The 23,607-nt window shown below is 39.1% G+C and overlaps 1 protein-coding gene across 1 annotated transcript in view; it reads right to left on the reverse strand.

The window, feature by feature from the left end:
- Positions 1-23,607, reverse strand: part of EXOC4 (exocyst complex component 4) — a 791,906-nt gene that overhangs the window by 69,862 nt on the left and 698,437 nt on the right. The window lies entirely within an intron of this gene.

Here is a 23,607-nt window from a genome sequence, read left to right on the forward strand (position 1 = left end):
TACAAGATATGATAGACTATTTTAGAAGCTCAGCTGATTGTCTTGAGTCAATTCACAGAATGATGGAAACAGAATCTTAGCATTGGGTGTGGCCTTAACAGTCGTGTGGCCCAAACACTGGGTCTATGTTTTTGCACATCTTCCACTGGCTGTTCAGCTTCTGGTTGCACACTCACGGAAATGTTTGTGAAAGGAAACTCAATACCTTTAGAGGCTGCCTATCCCATCTCTGAAAGATTTGACCGTCTTACATCAAGTCAATATGTGTCTTATTAACTTTTAATCACTGTCTCTGATTCTATCTAACATGACAATCACTCTCATATGTGTCAGTACTTCACGTACTGAAGATACCTTTTTTTGCTTCCTTAAAGTCTTCTCTTTTGAAGCTAACTGTCCCCAGTTCTTCAACCATTCTTCAAATGATTGGATTAAGTCATTTTACAATTCTCAAAATTTACCAGCCAAAACATTCCAGTTTTTCTATATGTCTTTTGAAATGTGGGACTCAGGACCAAGCAGAGTAAATACTACGGACCTGTCTAGAGACAACTATCAATTCCCTTTTTTAGATTAGATGCCACGTTGCTTGCACTGAGGCCTGGAATCCAGAGGGTAGAAGTGGTAGTGTGCTGCATTCCACTTTAACTCATTCATAGCTTACAGCCAACAAGCCTTAAAGTTCTTTTCAGAAAATTTAATAAAACCTTCTATATCTTTCCAAAATAAATATTTATGAAAATATTTAACAGCACTTGGACATTTTCTTCACAAAAATACTGAATAGCAAAAAATGTGAACTACATTTATTTATCTCTAGACTTCTGTTGTATTTTTAGTTCCCCATAATTCCATCAATAATTTGGCAATCTCATTCAAACATTCTTAGTTCTCTAGAGGCTCAAAGGCTGGCTTTGAGTTTTGTCTCCACCATTTACTTTATGTGACCAAGAGCTAATTATTTAAATTCTCTCTGCCTTAGTTTCTTTTTCTGTAAAATGGGGATAATAGTACCTATATCATGGCATTGAATAAATTAATGTAGGTAAACATAACAACAGCATAAAAAACTTACCCAATATTAATTTAAATAGAAACACAAGCAATTATTACTATTCTTTAGCATGTGATTTCTCCAGGTACTTACAAAACGATTCCATCCATCTTGAAGTTCAATTTCCATTTATCTGTATTTTTCACTTTTCTGTCTGAAAATCATTCTCTCTATTAGAGAATACAGGGTCTTTTGGAAGAAGGGCTCTCTGGACTTAGGGCACATGAGATTTGGTGGGCATCAATGACCAACTCAGGAGGCAGCTCACCTTCCAGGGTGGGGAGGCAACCTCTGGCTGCAGCAATGTCTACAGTTATGACCTGTCAGTGCTGTATCTATTTCTAGCCTTTGCCAAGCCCAGAGAAAGGCCCAGATAGACAGCCCAGACTAACAGCTCATAAGGCTAAATTCTCCCCTGTGGAAACAGACTGTAATAAATTAAAATAAGATGGCAAGCAAAAAAAGAATGTTGTTCAAGAGAACTGATGTGTAAGGAGGAAGGGAATATGGTGATAATAGGCTTTAAATTGTCACCCATCTTGGCATCATTCTGGATGTTCTCTAACTTGATTTGCTGGAGCCTGGGTGCACGGCTCTGGATCCCCTCTCTAATGTTAACATTATTTGTGTTCGATCACAAGGCAAGGTCACTGCCTTGAAAATGTTTTCGTGTGGCAGGTTAGATGACAGCAACTTTAAGTAACACTATTGTAATATTTCAAAACATTTTAGGGCTTTTCAGTCCCTGGATTCCTCTGTTCTGTTACACTGACTGTGGCATGGAGAGCTTCCTATGTGCAGTGGATTGAATGTCCTCCCCCACAAAGAAACTTACTGAAGCTAAATCCTCTCTCTAACTGTTGAGGGTGGGACATCCTATGACGATAATTGAAAGGTGTGGCCTTGAAGAAGTGATTAAGGTGATGGTTCAGTAGTGGTCATGGGTGAGATTCTGAGGGTTTTAAATGGAGAGAGCATGAGGAGCTATCTCTCTCTCTGCTCTGCCATTCTGCCATGTGAGATCCCTGTGTCACTGTCACCACCATCAAGGCTCTCACCAGATGTGTTCCCTGGACTTTGAACTTCCCAGCTCCTGAAACTGTAAGCAATAAATTTTGTTTTCTTATAAATTACCCAATTCCAGATATTTATGTTATAAGCAACAGAAACGGCTAATACACTATGTATCAATGAGAAGAGGCAGAGATTGGATCCTGAAGTCTCATTTCCCATCTGAGGTCCACAGCTATATCAATTGGCCAAATTCTGTTAAAGGTATTCTAGACAAATCCCACCAAGAAACTAAAAAGTTCCCCTTTCCTACTTAGAAATACACAATTCCATCATGTGGCAATTGACCACTGCCACACTACAAATTAAAAAAACCCCAAAACACGCAAGTAGAGTAAGTCAACGGCAAGATCAGCTGTCAAGGTAAAACCTGCAATGAGTGAGGAAAGAGCAGTTTTGAACAGTAGCATGCCATGCATTTCATTTGACTGTAATCTACAGCAAAAACATTTTATTAAAGCAACACAGAAAAATTATGCCCAGGGCTCTCCTGAAAAGCTGGCTTATGAATTCCTGAGGGCTCACTGAAATTTATGAAGTTTTCTTAACAAGAAGGAATATATTGAGCAAAGAAATGCTGAGTGTGGCAAACAAAGACAACACAAAACAATTGACTAGCTCTTAAATGTCAAATGGAAATCTACAAAAATGCAATGCTGACAGAATCTGCTTGGGACATTACAGTCAAGGCAGGAAGGCACTGGATACACACACTCATGCATTTGCACACGCACACCCATGCATTTGCACACGCACTTTTAGAGACTACGTGGTTGTATATTTATCTCAGGATTGCTCTTCATATCAGCAGAGCTCACATGCATTGGGTTTTAAAAACATTAGTACTTGATCACTTCATTAAGACATGTGCTTTGAGCTGTTTTTCTAATACTGGGATGGGTGACATCGGACCATTCATAATATCCTTGCTCCTCTTATGAACACTGCATAGACGCATGTATCTTTAAGATTCTTAGCTAAGTGTCTGTGGCAAGGTAAATGTGGTTTTCTGTACTAAACTACTGGCCTATATAAGGAAGCTGAACCTTGGTATCCGGGGCAGACACTGCTTTTTTGGTGAACCAACAGATATTTCCAATTCTCATCTGCTCTGTTCACTCTGTTACAGACTCTAGAAAGCTAAATGTTTGCATTTCCAGCACTGTTTGTAGCCAGTGATGGCCATGTGTCACAGTCTGGCCAGTGACCCCCTAAGTAGGGTTTTCTGTGGCTTCTGGAAAGGCTTTTGTTTTTCCTGATATAATGAGAGAGCTGAGGCTGTTGCTACCCCTTTCTCTCCCTTCCCCTCTTTCCTGATGTGAATGTGGTACCTGAAGTTGCAGCTGTCAGCTTGCTATTGAGAGAGAATGATTGAGAATCAGAGAGACACTGGTCTAAATACTGATGAACCATTGGCCAACACCAGCAACTGCTTGCCTTCAGATTTCATGCTCTAGTAGGAAAATAAGCACCTCTTTAAACCACTGCAAATTAAAAAATGTAACCTGCTGCCAAGTTAAATCCTGTTTTCCAACCTCCAAAATTTTAAATTCTAATATCATATTCTGAGACCAAAAACTTTTCTTCTTCTAACTCTCTCATACCCTCGTTTCCATTGTACCTGCTATTCAACTTTAACTCAATAATCCCTTCATTTTCTCCTGGTAGATCAGGTTCCTCTTAGGGCCCACAGCATGTATTGCATGGCTGATCCCCTCAGCTACTCTTTCACCAGAAACCTCAACTCCTCGGAATCCTCTTCTTTCACTATAACTGCCCTAAAACTCCATCTAACCCTGGGCCAATTCTACAACTCATCCCTTGACAGGAAAACAAAACAAAACAGAACAAAAGTACAGATGTTGCCACTAAAATGTTCTGGATTTTAATCTCAAAAAAAAAAAAAAAGCTTTCAACGCCACTTGTCAATCCTTTCCCTAGTGCTTGGTTAGCTCCTTACCCTTACTCAGCAACTTTTTCAAATGCATGCTGCTCTCCTTGGTCCTCTGTCCTACCTACTCCCTATTACTCTTCTCACGAGGACCTAGGATTCTTACGAAGACTTCAAAAAAACTATCGACGCTCGCTTTCTCCATTGACCTGCCTTCCATTAACTCTTCAGTGTGACACAATGATTTCCGCCTTAATTTCTTTATTAAAAAGTTATTCTGATAATGGTCATCAATGGTATTTTAACTGACAGATCCACTGAGTGCTTTTCAGTCCTAATCTCTTAAAAGCTCTATAGTACATTTCACATCACTGGCCATTTACTTCTCAAAATCATGTCTTCTTTTGGCTTATACAGCATCATATTCTTCTGGGTGCTCTCTTATTTTTCTGACATTTCTTTAGAAGCTTCGTTCTCTGAATCTTCTTCCTTTTCGCCCACCCATAAATGCTGGTGCTTCCAGGGAATTTTTCTGCTATTGGTATTCCTTACCTGCCATTACATTTTGAGTGAACTCATCTATTTTCACTGTTTGCACCATTATCTATAAAATGAAGACTCCTAAACCTCATTTGATTAACAGTTTACAAGATATCTTCATCCCAGAGACACAAGGTTGGTTCAACATACGCAAATCAATAAATGTGATACACCACATCAATAAAATCAAACACAAGGACCATATGATCATCTCTATAGATGCTGAAAAAGCATTTGATAAAATTCAACACTTGTTCATGATAAAGACTCTCTACAAGTTAGGTACAGACAGAAAGTATCTCAACATAATTAAAGCCATATATGACAAACCCACTGCCAATAACATCCTGAATGGGGAAAAGCTGAAAGCTTTTCCCTTAAGAACAGGAACTAGACAAGGATGCCCACTCTCACTACTCCTATTCAACATAGTGTTGGAAGTACTAGCCAGAGCAATCAGAGAAGAGAAGGAAATAAAGGGCATCCAGATTGGAAAAGATGAAGTCAAACTGTCCCTGTTTGAATATGACATGATCCTATATATCAAACAGCCTAAAGCCTCTACAAAAAACCTCTTGGAGTTGATAAATGATTTCAGTAAAGTTGCAGTATACAAAATCAACACACAAAAATCAGTAGCATTTCTATTCTCCAATAGTGAACATGCAGAAAGAGAAATCAAGAAAGCTAGCCCATTTACAATATCCACCAAAAAAATAAAATACTTAGGAATAGAGTTAACCAAGGATGTGAAAAATCTCTACAATGAGAACTACAAACCACTGTTGAGAGAAATTAAAGAGGACACAAGAAGATGGAAAGATATCCCATGTTCTTGGATTGGAAGAATCAACATTGTGAGAATGTCCATACTACCCAAAGTGATATACAAATTCAATGCAATCCCCATCAAAATTCCAATGACATTTTTCTCAGAAATGGAAAAAACTATCCAGAAGTTTAAATGTAATAACAAAAGACCACACATAGCCAAAGCAATTCTGAGCCAAAAAAATAAATAAATAAATAAAGCTGGAGGCATAACACTACCTGACTTTAAACTATACTACAAAGGTATAGTAACCAAAACAGCATGATACTAGCATAAAAACAGACACACTGATCAATGGAATAGAATAGAGAATCCAGAAATCAACCCACACACCTACAGCCATCTGATCTTTGACAAAGGCACCAAGCCTATACACTGGGGAAGAGAATGCCTCTTCAGCAAATGGTGCTGGGATAACTGGATATCCATATGCAGGAGAATGAAACTAGACCCATGCCTCTCACCATATACTAAAATCAACTCAAAATGGATTAAAGAATTAAATATACACCCTGATAAAATAAAACGTCTTAAAGAAAACAGGAGAAACACTTCAGGAAGTAGGACTGGGCACAGACTTCATGAATACAATCTCAAAAGCATGGGCACCCAAAGGAAAAATAAACAAATGGGATTATATCAAACTGAAAAGCTTCTGCACAGCAAAAGAAACAATTAACAGAGTTAAAAGACCACCAACAGAGTGGGAGGAAATATTTGCAAAATATACATCTGACAAAGGATTAATATCCAGAATATACAAGGAACTCAAACAACTTTACAAGAGGAAAACAAGTAACCCAATTAAAAAATGGGCAAAAGAGCTAAATAGGCATTTCTCAAAGGAAGATATACAAATGGCCAACAGACACCTGAAAAAACGCTCAACATCACTCAGCATTTGGGAAATGCAAATTGAAACCACACTGAGATACCATCTCACCCCAGTTAGGACGGCTAATATCGAAAAGACTGTGAACGGTAAATGCTAGTGAGGTTGAGGAGAAAAAGGAACTCTCATACACTGTTGGTGTACTGCAAAATAGTGCAGCCTATATGGAAAATGGTATGGAGGTTCCTCAAACAATTGCAGATAGATCTACCATATGACCCAGCTATCTCACTGCTGGGAATATACCCAGAGGAATAAAAATCATCAAGTCGAAGGTATACCTGTTCTCCAATGTTCATTGCAGCAGTCTTTACAATAGCTAAGGGTTGGAACCAGCCCAAATGTCCGTCATCAGATGAGTGAATATGGAAATTGTGGTATATCTACACAATGGAATTCTACTCTGCTATAAGAAAACATGAAATACTGCCATTTGCAACAACACGGATGGACCTAGAGAGAACTATATTAAGTGAAACGAGTCAGGCACAGAAAGAGAAATATCACATGTTCTCACTTATTTGTGAGAGCTAAAAATAAATAAATACACAAATAAATTGGAGGGAAGGGAAGAAGACACAACAATTATAATTCCTTGAAGTTGATATGACAAGTGAACAGATATGAGGTTGTTGGGAGGGAGGGGGGAGGGAGGTTTCAGTAGTGGGCCACAATAATCAACCACTTTGTATATTGACAAAATAAAATAAAATTAAAATTAATAAATAAATAGAATAGAATAAAATAAAAAATATCTCTACTTGTGCACCCCATAGGCATCTCAAATGCAATGTGTTCAAAGGTAAACTCATTATCTTTCTTTAGCATCTGTTCTTTATCCTGCATTCCCTTTCTATCCGTGATATGTCAATTCAGGAATCTAACCTGCAAACATGAGTGTAATCTTTGACTCTTTCTTCTCCAGCAAAGACTAATTTCTGCCAATTTTATTTACTAAATATTTTCTTAATATTTGCAAGGGTCCTCAAAAAGTTTGTGGAAAGATTCATATTATCTTTTTTTTTTTTTTTTTTTTGTGACCGGTAAGGGGATCAGAACCCTTGGTTTGGTGTCGTCTGCACCGCACTCAGCCAGTGAGCGCACTGGCCATCCCTATATAGGATCCGAACCCGCGGTCTCGGAGCTCCCAGCACCGCACTCTCCTGAGTGAGCCATGGGTTCGGCCCTCATATTATCTTTTAATTCCATTTTTCCACGAACTATTTTGAAGTACCCTCGTATTTTCTCTTTTCTGTATCTATTGCCACTTTCTGGGTTTAGACCTTATTTCTTCCACCGTGACTGGTGTCCTTGCCTCTTGCCTGTCCCCTTTTTATCGAATTCAATATGAGTTATATAAATAGTTATTTATCTAAAATGCAAATTTAACTGCATTAATTTCTTGTATAAATAAAATCAACGTTTCCCACTGCTTATGTCATCGAGTCTAAGCTCCCTAGCAATGGTTCCCATGGCTTTTAATTTCTGCCCACCCCTCCAGTCTTTCACCTTTCACCACTTTCTTCTTCCTGTCCAACTTATACCCTCCCTAACCCTGGCCCTTTCACCTACCACCCTTTTAAAGCGAATTTCCTAAATATGTCATGCTGTTTCATGATTCTACACCTTTGATGCCTCTTACTCTTCTTTCAAAACTATTCACACTTCCTCTGGCTCTTTCTGATTCCCCAGAAGTCTTTCCTGACTCCCCAGACAGGATCAGTGGCTCTTGTAGGCCTTTCCCACCCTCCACAATTCTAGTATAGTAGCTATCATATTCCATTAACATTATCTGTTTATCAGTATATCTCCCTTTCAGATCATTAATTCCTTCAGGGCAGGGATTATATATTATATATACTTTCCCATTTGCAAGGCTAGCAGAATTACTGGAAGCATTACAAGAGCTCAATAAATGCTTTTTTAATTAAACTGAACAAATGGTTTAATTGACCAATGTAACATGACAAATAATTCACATAATGACAGATTGATAAAGACCAGAAAAAAAGAAGGAATGACTTGCCATTTCCAACTATAATTTCCCCTCTAGTTTCCTGCGTATAATCTAGGGAGGGAGTGGAGATGGGGAAGTGGTTCATTACAGCTGGTTTCCTGGGCTAACGAGGAATCTTACAGAAATACAGTTTAAAGCAATTCTGGTCAGTCCCTACAGCCCAAGCACTGTCCCTATAAGTTGGGCTGTCTTTAGAAGCCACTTTAAGTTCATGAGTAGTCAGTCCACCTTGCTGTAGCCAAGACTTGGGGGTCTCTCTTCCACTGACATAAAGGCCCTGGCATGTCAAATACCCAGCATCTCTCAAGGAAAGCCATCATAGTAACTGTCATGGAGAAGCAATCAGTCGAGGACATTAGGATGTCTCAAGTGGTTCCATATCCTAACATTAACCAGACTGAAATCTGTTTAGGTCTTAAAATTAGTCAAAATTGGACTCATTCAGACCCAGAAGAGCATCTGTTTTCAAGGATGCAGCTGCTACACTTTCAATGGCAACTTACTGTGACTTCTTTAATTGATTCATATGAGGATGTCCTTGTGCATCTGCAATATTATCTAAAATTGTTACAATATTAGCTTAGACTGGTATCAGCTGTCATCAAAGTGATAAATTGAAAAGGGAAAGATGGTTATCACGGCAGGAAAAGAAAGGTTAATGCTGTGAATTCAAACTTTTTAGGAGATAGAAAAAGACAGTGAAGAATGATCCCATGAGACTTTCTCACTGGAAACATTTTAGAAGATCAAATTTTGGCACAATAATTATTTCTGAATTCTCTTCCTATTTGTACAGGGATGACAGACACCACATAATGATTTCTGCTCTAACCTGAGGTAAAATTATTTAATTTCCAATCTTCAGATTTCCTATTTAGAAAATTGTGGAAATAGCACCTTCCTAACTCCTAGAGCAATGTGTTATTAGGTCTTGTAAATAATTTTGAGGTCCTTCAATGCTGTTACCTGGCCTAACACTTTTTTAAAAATGAAAAAAGGGATGCTGATTATATCTATGATATTAAGAATTCATGGGGATTTCAGAGTTAATGAAGACGGCAACAGTAGCCCCTCTATCCTCTTTCCTCTCCTTAAATGCCTGTGACATATGCTACTATCAAGCCTACTCTTGGGATCAGATTTAAAAGTGTTAGACACTAGAATACCACAGTTCCAAGTTGGAACTTTAATGCCTGCTAGCTCTACTCTCAGTCTTCATAATTTCTTTGTACTCTTATTCTTACTTTTGATTCATTCCCTTGAATTATTTACAAACCTATACAAGCTAACCTTCCCCTATTCCACTGCTTTATACCCTGGAGGACCTTACTGTTTGTTAAATTAATTATTGATCTATTTATAAAGTCTATTTGGCTTCTGGAATGCACAGATGATCTTCACATGCTAAAGTATCTACTGTTTCATTAACGTCTAATTTGAATTTTCTTAGGATAGAGATGTCGTTTCCTCTTTACCTAAGTTAATTACTCCAAACTAAAATTTCATGGGAACTCTTTTTGAATGCTCTTGTAAGACACATTTTCCAATACCTAGCCACTCTTTCCCAACAGTCCTTAGCTTCTGCCACTATATCTATTCATTTATTTTGTAGCTCTTTCCCCCCTTCCAAACCATCTATAACCTAGTTTTAAGATCTTTTGCTATGTTTTCACATAAGGATGACCCTTGTGTAACAAACATGTTTGGAAAGTTCTCTCCATTTTGCTTCCTATTTCAGAAACAATGGTTCTTCTGTCCCCAAATAATAGCTCTTTTTTTCAGGCCAGACTTCCCCTGAAACTTGGGGTTGGTACTAGCAAAGTCAACCGATTTTAAAACCAACATGCTGACTGAGATTGTTCTTTGACCAACAGAATTCTGATCACAAAGAACGGGGACATACTGCACATTATTCAGATTAGCCCTGTACACGCATACACAGGTGCACAACAAGCTCTGGACATATAACCTGCTCTGTGAGACAACACCCAGCCAACGAACGCTTTCTCATCTACTCAGCTGTGCAGCAAGAATTCCCAGCCCTTTCCCTGCTGCCTCTGGCAGGGAGCTGTCTTTTGCCCACTGTTGCAGGGGAAGAAAGGCAAAAGGAAGGGAGTTTTTAAAAATTGGGGTGGGAACAGTAGAGAAATTCATTACCATGAAGAAAAAAAGAGATAAGGATGTGGGAACTGGAGGATGAGGGGAAGGTGTTTTATTTATATTTGTTTTCTATGGCGCAGTTTCCTAATTGATAATATATTTATGTTCAAAAAAATCACTTCCTGATTACAGAGGGAATACTTTATATGTGGGTTAGGAGACAGAGACCTACTTTCTTCTCTGTGGTGCTATTTGCTATTTAGGGTTCATGTATTACACCTCTTCCCCCTGTTGCTCATAAGACTACGCACAACATAACTTCTTAGTGATCCTTAGAACACCTCCTCTGAAAGTCATATATTACCCTGACTATAGACAGGAACTCTTCAGAGAAGAAAAGATATAACTGTACATTCCCACTCACTGCCTACCTTCATGTCTCAGATGTTCAAAAACATTCATTTGAAAATGTATTATTATGAGCTCCCACAACCCGCTCTCCAAAGAAAAACAGACCAAAGACCAAACTCTGAAAAAGAATTTGCACTTTTAATTTTAAGGATGCTGCTTAAGAGTGCTTTTCATCTCTATGAAACCATACTCTTTTCTGCTGATTCCCAGAGGAATATAATTTATTCTCCCACTTTTTATGACCTCTAGAACAAATTTCTTAACAACTCGAAGCCTTGTTTTCCTCATATACACAACTCAGAGAGTTTTGAGGGCCAGATGGGGGAATGTGGCACCTGGTACTATATGTGCCACAAAGCTAAGGAACATTTAGTAACACTCTGCCTGTCTCCTATCAACTTAGCACATTGCACCTTGCATGGTACTTCCCTACAGCATCCCTAGTAGATTGTGTGACTGTGATAACAAAAACAGTAACTTGTTCTTCCTGGCTTCTCTCATAGTACATAGCTCTTTCTTACACTCAGCAGACTGACAATAATGTTTGTTGAATTTAATCTTCAAGTTAAGGACAAATCAAAGAGTTTTATATCCATTTTTAAAAATTATATCTCCACAATGCCTTTAGTCTAATGTCTTCCAAATAGTTCATTAGCCTGGAACATTATTCTGTTTCAGGGTAAGAAATTGAAGCTCCAGAAAGGGTATGATCATCTGAAACTAAGGAATTATTTCAAATATTGAATTATATAGAAAGAACAAAGGAGATTCATGTAAGACCCATTCTGAAAAACAAAACAAAAACAAGAGCCAAGTTAAAAATGGAGAGTTATGCCTTAAGGCTGCCATGGAATAAGAGGCCAATTCTGAGCCAACAGTATATGCTACACACTGCACAGTTCTGCAGAGGGAAAATCGCATCCAATCACTCATGAAATAGGGCTTGATAGTAACAAGACTGAGCAAGCCCCAGGTCCTCCAAGACATTTAGCTTTAGGGTCCTATCTACATATGGTGCAAACCAGCACAGACACATGATTTTTATACCTTGTGACTGATAGTACAGACCTTAGTCTCTTTCAGTCCTGGGGAGAAACATTAAGATTGATTTTTTCCTTTATTCCAAATAATCCTCCCTGAGGCTTGGTAAAAACCTCATCATCTACTAAAAAGGCATGTGGTATAGCCAATTCAGCTCCTGCCAGATATGAAAGAGAAAGGGGGGAAAAGCTGATGAACAGCTCCTGTCCTTCTGTTAAAAGGCTCTGTTGTGGAGCTATATTCAATTTCATGGACTTTGTAAGCCTTTTGTATTTCTGTAAAACCCTGCACCAAAGAGCATCTTAAAGTGTTAACAAATACTTAGGCAGATATTTTAAGTGAATAAGTGACACAGATTTAAGTTTTAAGAGAATTTTAGAGGCAAAAATATTGCACAGCAGAGAGAAAACATTTGTCTATGTGTTCAAACAGAATCCTTGTAGCTTTAGCATTTGTAAATCTTCCAAAGCGCCTTAAGGGATGGCTTATTCACTGGGTAAATTAGAAACATTAGGTCCGTTTACAAATGTTGAAACTGAACCAAATAGAAATAAAGCCCATAGCCCAGTATGACACAGCATGGAAACAGACCTAAAGGAGTTGAACTGAAAGTCCTATATGGGTACCCTCTTCGATTTAACTTTCCCCAGTTGCCTTTTTTTCCCCCCATGGGTTTCCTTTTCAGGCAGCTGCATCATTCATAAATTTGGGCCTGAGGATAGAAATAATTATTACCTTCTTGACTGAGAGAAGGTTTCTAGAACCAGTAGGTAAGTACCAACTATAGTGTATAGGACATGCCCTTTGGAGATAAGACAAATCTGAGCTCAAATTCTGACTTTCACGTATACTATTTGGATGTACTTCTCTAGAACAGGTTCCCTTCCTGTAAAAGGAGGATCATCGTACCTACCTCACAGGATTCTGTGATTAAATTAGAACATGAAGCCTTGGAATAGCATTTAACACACAATTGCTTAATATATGGTGATTACTATTGCTACTGCTACTATTACTATTGACTCAACAAAGATGTATTGAATGAATAATAAACAAAAACCCAGTATCCTTCTCCTCCATCTATAGTTTTATGTAGACATTAGAACAATCAGACTAGCTTTATACATCTGATGCCAAAACCTAAGAGCTACTGTGACCACAGAGGAAAATAGGCAGAATCCTATAAACCATGGCCACTCTGGCCCTATTGCTGTGTGGACAACATACAGACAACTGATTTATCCGGAGTATGGAGCCGATCCTGCCAGAAAGTACTTAGACCATCACCATGACTAACTGTGTAGTGGATGGGGATTCCTTTGAAGCATGTAGGATGTAAGAAATATAAAGAGAATTAACTTACTGACATATGGTGTGGAATTTGCAGGTGTAAATCTTGCTAAGACAATTTCTACTCAGTGGGGACAAGTGTGGGTGCTTCTCTAGTATGTGCTAAAGATAACAAATAACTCCCCTCTAATCTCTCTTGTGTCAGATACTCCCTATGCAAGTGTATTAGTCTGTTTTTGTGTTGTTACAATAGAATACCTGAGACTGGGTAATTTACAAAAAAAAAAAGAGGTTTATTTGGCTCACATTTGTGGGACAGCTGTATCTGGAGTGGGCCTCAGGCTGCTTCTACTCATGGTGGGAAGTGGCAGACTAGACAGTGGGTACAAGAAGCTCACGTGGCAAAAGGAAGCAAGAGAGAGAGGGAGGGGAGGTGCCAGTGTCCTTTAAACAAACCTGCTCTCTAATAGAACTAACAGGGCAGAGTGAAAAGTCACTCACTATCCTGCACCCCCAGGGAAGGTATTATCTATTCATGAGGGGTCTGCTCCCATGACCCAAACCCCTCCCAACATTGCCACATCAGGGATCAGATTGCCACAAGGGCTTTGGGGAGACAATGTATCCACACTGTATCAGCAGGCTAAACTGACGAGCTGGTGCCACACACGTATTGACTAATGCTTTGTGAATGTTAATAATATATGACCATATTTCTGTCTTTATTCATTAGTAACACGTGAATACTGTTCACATATCCATTCTAGTTTTGCTATACAATCCTGCAATCATTAACAGTTCATATAGATGCCTCCAGAATCAACTATCCTAAAAACCCAAAGATTAATAATCTGTGTTTATGTCAGTTAAGGAAAAGCTACATAAAGAAGCAATCATTTAAGAATCAGCTGATTATATAATTTCAGGATATTGCCTCGAGATCTAAATTAACTTTCTCTAAGTAAAAGGATATGACTGTTCTCATATTAACGATGAACCAAATTTTCTTATCTATAACAACACTGCTTTTGAAATGACTACCTTTTCTTTTTGACTGACCCAAAAAGTAGTGGTTAAATTCTGATTCAATCAATTACTAATTGAACAACTGTGGGCAAATCGTTAAACCTGTGAATCAGAGCAACAACATTTTCAGCCACAGAGCGTCACTATAAGGATTCGATGAGATTATACACAGAAAGCATTTAAAACAGTAATCAGCACACAGTAAGTGCTCAGCAAATCTAAGTTATCTCTGAACCTCGTGGTGGGAACCCTGAAGAGTGAGATTCCTAGACTCTCCCCTTACTCACCAAAAATCATTGCAAAAAATCTGAGAGCTGTGGGCTTAATTGTTTATGTGGGTAATGGTCAGAAAAGAAATGACGTGTTGATATATTAAGACATTTACATTGTGTAAAATCATGACATTTTGAACTTAAAATAAGGAATCACAAAAGTATCAGAACAACACAGAGTTCTGGCAATGTTCAAATCAGTGAAGACATGCAGGAGAAAAAAGGGACTAAGGGTGGCAGGTTTAAACTTTATCTTTCCATCCATAAAAAGGGGAGAATGACTCTCTGCAGAGTTGCCAATTTAGCAGCATTCGTTCGGTGCAAAAGCCAGGATGCCACTCAGAAGCAGCTTGGGAGAAGATACAGTAGGGTTTCTCACATCATTTTGAGGCAGGAATGACAGGGGTCTTTCTTTCCAAGGCCAGGATGTCTGCAGAACTTGGTTCCTCAGTAAAGCAAACGTAGGAGTTATTTTAGGAAGTCAAGAATATTGAACAAAGCTTTGAAATTGTTCATGTGTTTGAGAGACCAGGACTGCTTTACTCAAACAGGGCCTAAAAGGTTACCCTCATATTTATATTTTGAATCAGCATTTACTTCATGACCAGAGTTTATTTTTCTTCTGCCAATGGCACTATGAGGAGAGGGAAGAAAGAACACACATGGGTGTGATTCTACGTGCCACAGGTGAGGGAGCAATGATTATGAATCTAATAGCCATTACTGACACCTGTGTTATTTTCACCTGAACAGACACAAATTGGGTTATATATTATTTTAATGTGCACATAAAGACACTGACAAATCAGGTCTTTTATTAAGGCTTAATACAGCCGAATGGGGATTATTTCAGAAAGATGCTTTTTATATTTACTATCACAGGCGTCTTGTTATTTTATTTGCTTTCTTGGAAATCTGTCCTCCTTCATATTATCCTAGACTGGATTTACTGTAGAAAATTAAATGCGAAGACACCCTTGTGCCCTTGTTTGTTGTCACCTCAGCATCATCCCCAGCAGCTTTCCTGGAAGCAAAGGAACATTATCCAACTTCTTGCCAGCAGGGTTTCAGGTTTGGATTCTGCCACTGAGAGACACCCCCAAAAGACGTGTAGGGCAGAAAGAAAGGGACGGCATTATTCTCCTCTTGCAGTAGCAGAAAGGTGCGCAGGCAGCTGGCAATGACAGGCTTGCAGCAGCCTCCAGGAGAGCTCCTGCCACGGCTGCTTCCTCCCCACAAGGAGCTGAAACCCTGGCTGCACTTCCTGAAAGCTGACAGCTAGTTTCCTTGCTTTCTGTTCCCTTCCAACTGTTTTCTCAGCCCATTCAGCAATTTTTAAAACATCGAATTCCCTGTATTAAATTCCCTCTTGTTGAAATACCTAACATGGTTTCTGTTCTCCTGACTGAGCCTTGATGAATGACTACAATCTTCTACTCGTGAGATAGTTCTGAACTGTGGCACCTCGAATCTCAGAGAACGTTTGGAGCAGGAAGGAGTCGATGAAAGGTCACCAGGAGTCCCTGGGCTACCCTAGAATGGAATGTTGTAACCTCCAAGGCAAGGATTTTCAGAAGGTGCTCTGCAGAGTTCCTCATCTCATCCCCGTTCTTTCATCCTTCCCCCTCTTCCACCTCAGAGAAGCTCCACTTTTATTTGTTACCCAGTTAAGATTTGGCAGTAAAATTCTGCTGAAAGAAAGGCTCTACTGCTAAGAAAAGCTGTTTACAAACCACTGCCCTGGAAAAGGAAGTATCTGGTGACAAGCAACAAGCTCCCACTGTATTCCTGTCCCATCTCTTTCGTAGCCCTTCTTTTCCTCTGGTGAACCCATTTTGGCTCCTGGTACTCATTATTTTCCTTTCTATGTGCTAATGATCCTACTGGTTCTAGAGATCATTGTCTAATGTTAGTCTCTTATTTCTAGAATTTCTTCTCTCCCTCTGCTTTTTTGTTTTTTGAGGTTCAAGAATCTTTATTTATTAGTGCCTGCACTTAAACCTGTAAGCTGGAAAGTCATCAGTTCAATCCAAAGTTTGGGAGTCATGAATTTGGCATTGGTTTCAGTCGTACCAAAATGCATCTCCCTAACTCTAATCCAGCTCTCACTCTGTTTTGAGAATAGGAATAACTGCTGTAATCTGATGTTCTGTCCTGCTTTACATGCTCCATAATTTCTCAAACTCAGCAAAGTTCCTTAACACCCTCAGATCACCATTTGAGCTCTATTTTAAAGAAGCCAGATGCCATCTGATGCTTTCCTCATGACTTGTCCTATCTTTTCATTTGAAGAATCTCCTTTCTAAATAAGACAGAAACAAAAGAGGAGGAGAGTGGTTCTGCCTTCTATTACCATTATACTCACCACTTCACTAGTCAGTGCAACTTCTACAGAATCCCATAATGTTATTTTAGTTACCAGCATCAACCTCTCCCTTCATTAAACTATTCATAACGACAACTAACTAATGAGTTGAACTACATTAGGGGCATTCCGAAGCTTATTGCCCAGTGTGAAAATTACCTTCTTTTGCCCTTGTGCTACATCCTTTTGGGTTGATTAGCTGCTTATAATTCTACCTGTTAATCCCAAAACAGAACTCCTGTTTCACTCTCTCAACATGGGCCAAACACAGGGCATGAAGAAAAGGATTCAAATGAGTCTGTGTTGCTAATTGTAGCAGGTCTGTGAGAATAATTTCTAAGATTAGATTTGTAAACTACAAATCAAATAATATTGATACAAATACCTCTATAACAAAAGAGATTTCTAGGAATCAACCAAGTATTTATCCTAAACAGAATTTTATAATATAAAGCACTAGTTCAACTAAATAATTTGGATAGTTTCCTTTAATGTCATGTATTTAGATTTAAGCTGTACTACACATCTGTGATGTACAGGTATACTTTCATTTTAATGAGTGTCATTTTTAACACATGGCTCTATTTGGCACAGCTAATTCCACATCCTAGCACAGCACCCGGTATAGTCACAGTGTACCTAGTTACACAGACAAGGAACCTGGAAATACTTTTGATGCCTCTGTATCCTGTACTCCCTGTATCATTCCTTCCTAATATCTCTTGAATCCAACCCCACTACCTCTGCCTTGGTATAGTCTGCCATGGTTTAAATGTGCCCCCCAAAAAGCCTGTGTTAGAAAGTTAACCCCCAATGCAACCGTGTTAAGAGGTGGGACCTTTAACAGGTGATTAGGCCATGAGGGCTCCACCCTCATAAATGGATTAAGGCCATTATCAAGGGAGTGGGTACATTATAAAAGGCCATGTTCGACTCCCACCCTCTCTTGCCCTTCTGCTTTACCATGGGACGATGCAGCACGAAAGTCCTTGCCAAACACGGGCCCCTCGATCTTGGACTTCCCAGTCTCCAGAACTGTGAGAAATAAATCTCTAGTTTTTATAAATTACCCAATCAGATATTGTTATAGCAGCACAAAACAGACTAAGACAAATCCTTCATCTTTCACCCTTATTAATGTGTCAAGTTTCTAACTAACCTCTTTGCCTGAAGGATTATTCTTCTCCAGTTCATTCCCCTACTGTCTTACTGGAGAAATCATTCCAAAACACCATCTGATCATGTCTTTCTCATGTCTAAAATTTTTCAATGGTTTGATTCTGTTCTCCAGATAAAACCTCAGCTGCGCTGTGCCACACCTCTAGCTTCACTGCTTTTTGCTCCCCTAAAGTGAGCCCTACATTCCTACTGAATACATGAATCACACTGAACGTGCCCTATTTTCTTTCACTTCACAGCCTTTTCCTTCCTTTCCTTTCTTTCTTTCATTTGGTTTATCCTCCATACTATGACCTTCTATCCCCTCTGTGCCTGGCTAATTACTACTTACCCTTCAAGGTCCAGATCAGAGGCCACTTTCTCCAGAAAGCCTTCCCTGATACTTATACTCCCCTTAAAGTGTACACTTCATATATTCCCATAATGTGTTGGGCTTTCTCCACAATTGCCAAATCACATTATGGTGTAATTACTTTCATGCCTGTCTTTTCCATTGCTCGTGAACCCCCTACAGGCAGAGGCTGGGTCTTGTTTACCTGTGTCCTTATGGCCTGCAGCTGGTACTGTGTTATTTTGTAAAACTGAATTGATCCACAAATATTTACTGAATGAATGAATATCTTCCCTGATGGCCCCATAAGACAGTGCTTCACTGATTTAGTTTCATTTCTACCAGACAAATTCCATAGAACACATGATTTATGAATCCCTGTCCATCCATGTAACCGCTGTGACCATCCAGCTGATTGACCATGTGTCTATTTGTTTCCTCAGTAGGGGATGCCTCATGGGGAAGATGGAGAGTGAACAGCTGGCAAAGCCAGGGAAGACAGCAGGAGAGTCAGAGGTCAAAGGCAAAAACAGGAAAGTGAAATTTCCTTTTCCAAGTAATACTATTTTAGGCACTTCCTCATTCTCTGCCATTCAAAGAACCCAGAACACAAAAAATCACAAAAATATCCCAATGTACATAATAAAATTCCCCAAGTTTTTGCATTTGCAGTGTTTATCTAAGAGTTGCTTTTTAAAATATAAAGTCCTAAATACTGTTCTCTCTGCTTATACTATCACACTATGGTTTCAAACATACTTTGAAGCAATTCTGATATTTCAAGTTTGCTAAAATGTCATTATATCTGTTTTTATTAGGTGAAGAAATAACTTAAACGATAAGGGAGAGAAGTAAATAACTTTCTAATACAGAAAGTAGAAAGCATGTCCAAGAATCACCAAAAAAAGGTTTTTAGAAGAAGACGTATCTTTGCATTGTACCACAGACGAAGTACTGGTAAAAATATTTCTGCCAGGTGAGAAAGTGGAAATTGCAAATATTGTGGACAGACAGACTAATCATCTATAAGAGGGGTACTGAAAAAATGGAAAATACAGAATATAAGGAGAAAGAGAAGTAGGGTAAAATTTCTTTTTAGTTTAATGAAAAGTAATGTGGCTCTCAGATCAATTTCAGCTCTATCACTGGCCAAACATAGTTCATACATTTTATACCTCAGTTTTTCCATCTGTAAAGTGGGAATAAATATGCTAGCTTTCTAATTAGCTCAGAAAGTTGCTGTGGGGATTAACCAGTGGGTGATTAAAGTGCAACATACAAATGTGTAGGGCTAGAGAGCTCCTGGAGGGACACACCAGGAAGAGAAAGGGAAGAGAATTAAAAAATGCACACAATAACTTGATTGCTTCCTTGGGACCCTTGGATTGCTCATTTCAATGAAGAGAGAAGTGAAGCTCAGAAAGTGAAGCAAACTCATTTGAGATGAGCTGTGATAGCAGGCTCGACTGTGGTCCCCATCAGCTCAGTAAACACTAATGATGGAGACAGTGCAGACTGCCACCAGCGATAAAGAGCTAGCTAAACACTCTATTAGTTTTTCAGTTTGTGAATTAATGACCTTCATGGCGTGTGTACACTAACCAGTAATGAATTGTCTCCTTTGAACGGCCTGGGGTACTCTTTACTGCCTCTGCAAGAAGGCATACATTTCACATGGAAATTAGCCCTTTTAAGGAGGCAATCACTCTTAAAAGAGTTTGTTTTCCTTTAGTTTCTAGAAATGTCCTGCCTTAAGAAAATTTGCCTCTTTATAAAAAATCAATTTATTTTATAAAAATTAAAGAAAAAAGAAGCAAAACAGTCCTCCATAAGAATATATTCTTACTTGTATTCCACATAAGAGCCCAGACATGAGCTGGGAATACTTTTTAAAAAACCCAAAACTCTGAAGCCCTAATATCTTCTATAACAATAAAGAGAAATCAATCTCTTACTGGTCAAGTAAGTCTTACGCATTAACCCTGATGATCAGGTTTTTCTCCACTTGCCAACAAGGTCCTCTAAACCTTCTCTACCCCTGTGGACTCAGAAAGCCCAGTCCGGCCTCTGGTGCACATAATGGTATTTCATTTCTCTGGAATTTACAACTTCTGTATCTCGCAAAGGACTGCATAGTTACAGCTGAGGTTGTCTTTTCAGCCTTTAACCAGCTTCTCTGTGGGTTCTTCCTCTAGAAGACTTTTTTTTAAATGCCGAAGTAATTTGGGAATCATTTTAAGGTCTAAGGAGAAATCAGTAGTGAAGAAAAGGAAGGTCTGGGGAAGGCCTTTTGGGAACTGGAGTCTCCTGGAGGCAGGTGCTTGCTCTGTGGGTGGCGATCTTGAACCAGTGAAGTTTACACTGATGAGACAAAAGGAAGTTTTAAAGCCTCAGAGAAAAATACGGTTGGTTCTTCAACTTGGCTGGCTTTCTTTTTTAGTTTAAAAAGTCATGATTCTGACATAAAGAACTAGAGGAGCCAGAAGGTCTGTGTTCTTTTGACTGGTTCTTTTGCTGATTTCAATTTTTCTAAGAAGGTTTCGGATTTATTTTCTTCCCCAAAGATTTATATACTGCCTATTTCCCTAAGAACTTGAAGTTCTTTCTCATATGTTCCTTCATATTAGCTTTGCAGATTTTAATTAAAAAGATTTCACAGGGGCACACATACATAATAAAAACATTCTCACAAAATATATGACAAGTCCCTATTTCTATACTTAACATTCATACTTTCAAGATGAACTATCCCTTTCTTCTTTTCTCCTAATATTCAATATTTCCTAGGTAACTTAAATTAACACAGAGGCTTTTCTTTTAAGTCATGTCTTATGTCGATAATGGTCCCACGAGGCTGTAGACCCCAAAAGGGCTGGGACCATGATGGATGCCTCATGTTTAACTCAGTCCTGGGCACAGTGCAGGCTGAATGACTGAAGTCACAGAATGAATGAAGGAGCAATATCCCTTCTTACTCAATGCCAATTTCATCATCCTGTCTCCTTTCATGAGTTCACATCTCTTTCCTTTTTGATACTTTAATATCTGGTATTATTCTCTAATAATTTAAGCATAAAATCAGTCTTTCCCCCAAATCCTTGACACTGCAGTTATCCCATGGGGCTTTGGTGCCCACAGCATCTACTATTTGTCACTTTCCTTTTACTCCTTGCCTTACTTGTCAGAAATACCCCTGAGTGCTGGTGTTTCTTTTGCCCCTCACCTGTCTCTAATCTAAACAGAAGTTCCTAAGGGTTCCAGATTCCTGTGTTCTAGTTTCTCATAGCACAACAGTATTTAAGTGAGGCTGATGGTTTTGTTGTTGGTCAATTGACATTTACTAAACACTCAGTGTATATTCTAAAATGTATTCTAAAAAGCATTTAGTTTAGTTTTGTTTTGTTTTAATTGATGAGCACTTCAAAGTTCTGAGCACTTTAAATATGGGTGCCTCCCCTCTCCCCCACCAAAACAAAAATTGGAGCCCCACATCAACCTTTCTATGATACCTGATCATAAGAATAAGACAAGGAATAAGACGAGGCACATCTGCAGTGAGTGATTAGCTGGGGCCACCTGGTAAAGTGGAGGGACCATGGAAGGCAGCCCTAGGCTGCTGTGATGCCTGCCACCCTAGTATCACAAAGCCATCCCTACATGTACAGCATGTGGAAACATATTGAAATCCTCTTCGGATCACAATACATCTGTGCTAAGAGGCTGAATGAGAGATGCCAGGGGAACATTAACTCAGAATTTTCTAACTCGAGTGCAATTAAAATCTCAGCCATAGTGCGGAATTAATGTAGCCCTTTGCATTTTAAATACATATTTTAATTAAATGACACCCATCTGTAGAATATGAGATTGCATTTTTATTGAGGATTTCAAATGATATAATCTGTTCCTATGAAGCATAAATGGCTTGGTTCATGTTTCCAAAAACCTCAAAAGAATTATACAGATCTGGCATAAGCACATGTGGTGACACTCAATTTTGCTTTCATTTAAATCTGTTTAACTTGCATGGTAAGTGTTGTTTGTGTGATGAAATTGAGGTTGTGTGTAAAGAGCGACAGAAAATAAGAGTGCAGCCTTTTATATGTCTTGGGTGGTGTCTCCACAGAGCCAGTAGGAGGGAAGCAGAGAGTCAAAGGCAGTAGGTCTCTGTCCTGGCTGGAGCCCCGTGGTCACAGTGATCATCTTTTAACTAATTTAACCTAATGAGAAGCATTCTCTAAGGTAGCAGGTGTGTTAATGAGCCCCACTAACAAAATACAGACAGGACAGCTACTTGGGAGTTGCACAATTAGTTTTGACAAAAGATTTCGACTATGTGTAAAGTTTCTCAAAACTGAACTACACTAACAAGAAGTAGAAAGCAAACACATCATTTTCTCTTTAGGGCTGTTCTTTGGTATCTTTGCTTGATGTGGTATTTTCACCTGCATTTCCACAGGAAGTGTGTTCTTCAAGAAGATAAAGCTCTAGACGGCGCAGAAGGATACCTGGTTTTGGGAGACTGAGACATTCTGGCTCTCACTTTCCTTGTTCATAAACTGCAGGAAGATAGCAAAGTAGGGCTGAGACTAAGACGTGGACGCTGAAGTCAGACAGCAAAGTTTTAAATCCTGCCTCCGCCACTCTCGGCCTGTTTCCTCCTCTGAGAAATGACGCAGCCACTACCTCCCTCCTAGGGTGCTGTAAGGACCAGGCAAGATCACTAAGGTGTGACGACAAGAGCCTGCCTCCTACTTGGCTGGTGTTCAACAAATGCCACTAGAATTGCAGTCGAAAGAGTCTAGTCTGGGAATCACACTGTCCTAGGTTCCAGTCCTGGCTTCACCCCTATCTCATGGTTTTAGAGAAGATATTCAATCTTTGAACCTTATTAGTTTCCTATTGCTGCGGAGACAAATCACCACATACTTCCTGGCTTAAAACAAGTTAAATTTATTACTTTACAGTTCTGGAGATTAGAAGTTCAGCATGGGTCTCACTAGCCTGAATAGGTGCCAGAGGCTCCAGGTGAGAATTCATTTCCTTGCCTTTTCTGGTTTCTAGAGGCTGCCACGTTCCTCACCTGTGGCCCCTTCCTCCAGCTTCAAAGCCAGCAGTGATGGGTTGAGTCTCCCACATCACATCACTAACTTACTCTTCTGTCTCCCTCTTCCACTTTTAAGGAGGCTTGAAATTACATTGGGCTCACCTGCATAATCCAGGACAACCTCCCTATTTGAAGGTAAGCTGAGTAGCAACCTTAATTCTCCTTTGCATAACACATTCATAGGTTCT

This window comes from Cynocephalus volans, chromosome 6 (genome assembly GCF_027409185.1).
Source record: "Cynocephalus volans isolate mCynVol1 chromosome 6, mCynVol1.pri, whole genome shotgun sequence".
NCBI lineage: Eukaryota > Metazoa > Chordata > Mammalia > Dermoptera > Cynocephalidae > Cynocephalus > Cynocephalus volans.